General features: G+C 47.0%; 1 protein-coding gene across 2 annotated transcripts in view; it reads right to left on the bottom strand.

The window, feature by feature from the left end:
* Nucleotides 1-5,453, bottom strand: part of PFKM (phosphofructokinase, muscle) — a 46,903-nt gene that overhangs the window by 18,971 nt on the left and 22,479 nt on the right. The window lies entirely within an intron of this gene.

Below are 5,453 nucleotides of genomic sequence, written 5' to 3' on the forward strand. Positions count from 1 at the left end.
CAACGCAACAACAAAAAAAGAAAAGCTTATAGTTAGTTCAAGGACTGTTTGTTGGCCTTTAGGCATGTTTTCCAGTCGAGTCTGATGGGGTGCCAAGCCCTGCCCCCAAAGTCTATTTTTGGTATTCCCTGGGGACTTTGTTGCTCTGTTCCCCTTGCTGTTCTATGGCATGCCCTTAGTGTTTTGCCTCAGTGTGGTAGGATCAGATCGGGAGGAATTCTCACACTGTGTCTCCAGTGTTGTCCCCTGTAGGGCTATGGGTCAGTGAGGGATGTCGTGTCTCATAGTGGGGCCGGCCATATGGTCTTCTCTGTGGATTGGCTGCTCTGAGCAGGAATATCATCGTCAAGGCTTGGTAGGCCAGGATGTGCTCTGATCAGACATGTCCCTCTGCCTGAGCTGCGGCTTCAGTGCTGTCCTCTGAAATCAATTCTTCTGGGGGGAGGGGCAGCTGTCCACGTAGTTGGGATTGGGGCCGGCCCCTCAGACCTCTCCACTGGTTCTTGTGAACCATCTTAACCACCCTTTCTTAGACACTCCAGTACATACTTCTGTTTCTCTATACAACATCCCCACGTGGTCCTAGAGGTGATCCAAGGAGGTTTCAAAGTTTGTTGAAAAGGGCCCTGGTCTTTTAAATTCCATTTTTCCATGAACCTGTTGAAATCCCTTCATATGTAACATCGAGCAAGAAGGAACCAATAATGGGAGCCAATATGGGGAGGGAGCAATGCGCAGTGTGGGACTGAAAATCATCATTCCATATTGCATCATCCAAATCTACCTGGAATGCAACGGGATCAAGAACACAAGATCGTTTTGTTGCAGGTCTAGAAGGATTGATGAAACACCGCTGTAAATTTAAGGAAAAGTGAAGGCTTGTTCATTCCCTGAACACAGTGACCAAACACCCACCCTCCTCCTGGCGCTGTGTCAGGACCAAAGCTCGCCAAAAGGAAGTCAGGGAAGGTTACAAAGAAAAGACAGTCCTTCCTGAGAGTTCAGGGTGATCTTTTAATCTTCTTGGCAGTTAGACTCTGAGGAGAGAGTTCTATGCAAGGAACACACAGATGAAGGTGAGGACCAAGACATAAACAAAATTTAAGACAAAAAGTAGTGAGAGAGAGCTGGATAGGTCAGCAGGCCCTACGTGATATGGGGCCTCGGAGGCCAAACGTAGAAGAAGGTGGGCTTGAACCCATTGTTGCAGCCATGGTATCAAAGCTATGGATAAAGTCAACTCAATAAAATCAGAACAGAAATGAAACTATTGTTTATTTGCTTTCTATCTTGTCACAAGGCCAACGGTATTCTCTGACAGGTCATCTGGAGCTTGGGAGTATGAATCTGCAATCTTACAACATAAGGAAAAGAGGTCTTTGGAGGGATACTGGCTGGAATACTATTCCTGCTCACAAGCTGAGTAAACACGAGGGAGAAATGCAATTTAAGAGAGACAAACAGCTTTAAAGATTTTCAGTACAGAACAATCAACAGGCAGTGGGTAGAAAAATCCACATTTGTTAGACGGCAGCAAAGTCCCACAAGGAACAGCTTTTTTGTTATTCCGGCCCTCCTAGAGGCCAGCTGTCCTACCACTAACTTGAATATCTGGGTGTTTTAGTAGAAATCAAGTTTCCTTACTCTCTCGGTACCCCTGTAGCTATGTGCCAAGTCCCTGGGTCCCCAGAAATTACAGACTAGGCTATACAGATGGCTTATGATAGGGAGTCCCAGTCATTCTCTTGGCTCTCATGTCCAACCTGACTTAGTCTGGCCCCAGGCTAGTCTTGGCCAGGCTCAGCTTGGCTGTTCCCTGTTGCCCTAAATAACCACATCTGAGCAGCTGCCTGGCTTATTAGAAGCGAGACAAAGGATACGATTACAGACACTGTGCTGGGGGCATTCTGGGCATAGCCACGAGGGGCTCTGTAGAACATCATAAACATGTTGCTTGGAACCTCCAATTACCACCTGCCAGGAAGAGACTTTTGGGAGAGCTACCGTATATACTCATGTATAAGCCGATTTTTTCAGCACAGTTTTATGCAGTTTTTGTGGTAAAATTAGGTGCCTCGGCTGATACTCGAAGTCGGCTTATCCTCGAGTATATACGGTATGTTAGGTGATTAGCCTCTATAAGACTAGTTAGAAAAAAGTAAGAAACGATTCAGTCCCTGTCTTCTGAAAGCAGTGCTAAAGTTCATTCCACCTTACTGAGTTAGAATATATGGAATATGCATAATTCCAACATAAGAAATAAATGTTTGTTACTTAGCACTTTCTGATAAACCCTAGACTGGACAACCCAGACAGGTAACAGAATCTCTGTCCCCATAAATAAACCTTACAAACAAGACAAGCAAGCGTTTGGGATGGATTGCCTGACTGGAGACAGAGGTAGACCAGATGATGGAAGTCCTTTCCAGTAGAATATGCTGATTTCAGAAGGCTAAACATGACATGGTTGAGGGGGTACAGTCATTCCTGGGCTGGAATTTGATTTGGTATCCAATTAGCATGGCACCCCAGGGTCCTTAACCTCCAAGTTGAGGATGTCTGGGTCCTGGTCATCCTATGTCAAGAAATTCGTAGGTCTGGGGAACCCAGGGAGCAATAGAGCTGCGGCCTCCATGAGCTTGAGAGAGCCAGTCTCACCACCCCAGGCAGTCCCTCTGCTGGAGGCTACAAGCACGACTGTGTTCTCTGCTTGGAGATCAGGGCCATCAAACGTCTCTCTGGTCAGGCCGCTGATCTGTATTTGAGCTGCTCCTTCACCTAAAATTTCTTGGCTCTATTTTGCATTTATGGTTTTGCCTCCTTGCCTTCCTAGGATTTTACTTCCACCACTCTCTCAGTCTCCACTGGCACGCACCCGTGATATGGTGTACAGTCACCACCGGTGGGATAGCTCCCTGGGTACAAGGTGCTGGACACAGAACCCAACAGGCCTTGACCCTTCTGGCCCTCCAGAAATGATCAAACCTCGAGCTCCTCTCCTGCATGCATGAAAGATCCTTCCGGGTGAGCAGGCAATGATGGCCATCCCTAGCATGAGGCTCAGTGCACAGGATCAGGAATCGGAAGGACTCCGCTCCTCTTAGACTCAAGTTAAATGGGAGGCCTCACATGCATCTTCTCCTCCCTTCTCCAAGAGCTCTTCCCTTCGTCATCTGAGTGCTTCACTTGGACTTTTAACAGCCCCTGTCCTCCTCCGATGGGACAAGTCCAATTACACAGGAATCCTATAAGGTTTTAGAGTTTGTGTGGAACAACTGGGAATTGGTGTAGAATCCTTCCAGGAGAGAAGAGGGAAATGGTGGAAGCCAGGTCTGCAGCCTCAACCAGGAAGGGTCTGACCACTCCCTATTCCCAATCCCAGGTCTCTGTGCCTTCCTTCCTCAGTTTCCTCATTCTAACATTCTCCTAATCGTGATATCGGTCACGATGATCATGGGGTACAGACCAGTTTAAAATCAGGTGTGAGGTCTAACACACCCTCCTCATAGAGACACTGGGGCCTGTGAAAGCTGGGCCTTGGCAGAGCGGCCTTGCTTTGCCAAGTCTCATGAGCTCTCTGCCTTTGGCAGGGTGCAGCTTTACCACTTTCCTGTGGCTCCTTTTTAATGGAGGGCATTTTTGAGTTGTCCTTCTCTGACAGGGTTCCACTTCCACGGGTCTTGCTGTACTAATATGAGATGCCTTAGGAGAGAGACTATGTTTACCTGCCTCTCTGATGTATCCCTCATGCTGATCACCTGCTCGCACACAGTAGGTGCTCCCTGACTCACTTTCAAATTAACCAGTCATACATTTATTGAGCATATCTATGTTCCTGGCACTGTTATCAAGCACGGTACCTTAGCGACAAGTACAGCTTCTCAAAACTCACCGATTCTGAGACTTTTCATTCATTAATTCAACCAAGGCTTATCATTTCATTGCACAACTGGTTTCTACTTGGCTAATGTGTACTTGATTCTCAGCAGTTTTATTGACCTGTTGTTTATGTATTAGAGAACGCACTCATGCAAAGTGTACAATTTAAGGTTTTTTAGTAAGCTTGCAAGGTTGCTCGTGTGGGAGCACACACATACACCACAATCCAATTTTAGAACATTTTTGTCTTCCCATAAAAAAAATCCATATCCATTAGCAGTTGACCTTCCTGTCAGCCAAGGTGACTACAAAATCTACTTTCTGTCTCTATAGATGTACCTCCTCTGGAAAGTTCACATAAATAGAATCCCAGAATACATCATCGTTTGTGAACGGCTGCTCTTACTTAGCACGATGTTTTCAAGGCTCATCCATGTTACAACACATATCTGGATTATTTTGATCTACATGTTCTATGAATTCTAGGAACATATGACATCTTTCCTTATCAAAAGGAGTCCTGAAGGTACAGTGGGTAACACGTTGGGCTGCTAACTGCAAGGTGAGCAGTTTGAAACCACCAGCTGCTCCACAGGAGAAAGATGAGGCTTTCTACTCCGGTGAAGAGTGCCGGTCTTGGAAACCCACAGGGGCAGTTCTAGCCTGTGCTGCAGGGTCCCCGTGAGTCAGCACTGACTCCATAGCAGCGAGAGTTCCTCTTCAAAACCCCAGAGGAGTAACAACTTCTTCACCTCACTGCCATCCACTCCACACCAACTCCCAGTGACCCGACAGGACAGAGGAGAACTGCCCTATGAGTTTCTGAGACTGACACTCTTTATGGGAGTAGAAAGCCCTGTCTTTCTCCCTTGGAGCGGCTGGTGGTTTTGAACTACTGACTTTGCAGAGAGCAGCCCAATGCGTCACCAGGGTTCCAAAACATGCCAGCGAAAGCTTTACATACAGTGGGTGCTAACACGGAGTCTAGGATAGCCTAGGGAGGGTGAGACAGACAGGTAATGGGGGGAAATCACGTATCATTTATATCCCACTTCATTTTTTGTACTCAGTGGATTTTTCGGACACTCAGGTACCCCATCTTGGACTCAGTCCAGGGAAAGGGAAGGTTCTCTCTCCAGCTTTGCTTTCTGCTCCTGTCCTGCTAATGGACCTGCGCTGATTAACTGCTACTGTTGCTGACTGCTGGGGGCTAATGGAATGGAAGAAGATGGAAGGGCAGGGCAAGTAAGGGCAAAGCAGGACTGTGCTAAAGGTGCCTGGTCACTGCAAGACCTGGCCACACAGCAGAGCTAATGTAGGAAGACCAAATACCAATGCTGGGTCTTTTCCCTTTCCCACCATTTCCCAAACACTTGAAGTGAATCCATCTCCTGCTTCTAAGTGAGTTTTACCTGGTTTCCTTCCTCCCAATGCTAAGAAAATGGCATACTTTTAGTACACCCAAGGACCCACATGGCCTCAAATCCAAGCCCACTGATACCTGCCAGAGATTTTCAGGAAAGCCCAAGATTCTAGTGCGAACGTATCGGAGGACAGTTCTGTTCAACAGGATA

Source organism: Echinops telfairi, unplaced genomic scaffold, assembly GCF_000313985.2.
Source record: "Echinops telfairi isolate 266 unplaced genomic scaffold, ASM31398v2 ScPeMD7_12;HRSCAF=54, whole genome shotgun sequence".
NCBI classification, from domain to species: domain Eukaryota; kingdom Metazoa; phylum Chordata; class Mammalia; order Afrosoricida; family Tenrecidae; genus Echinops; species Echinops telfairi.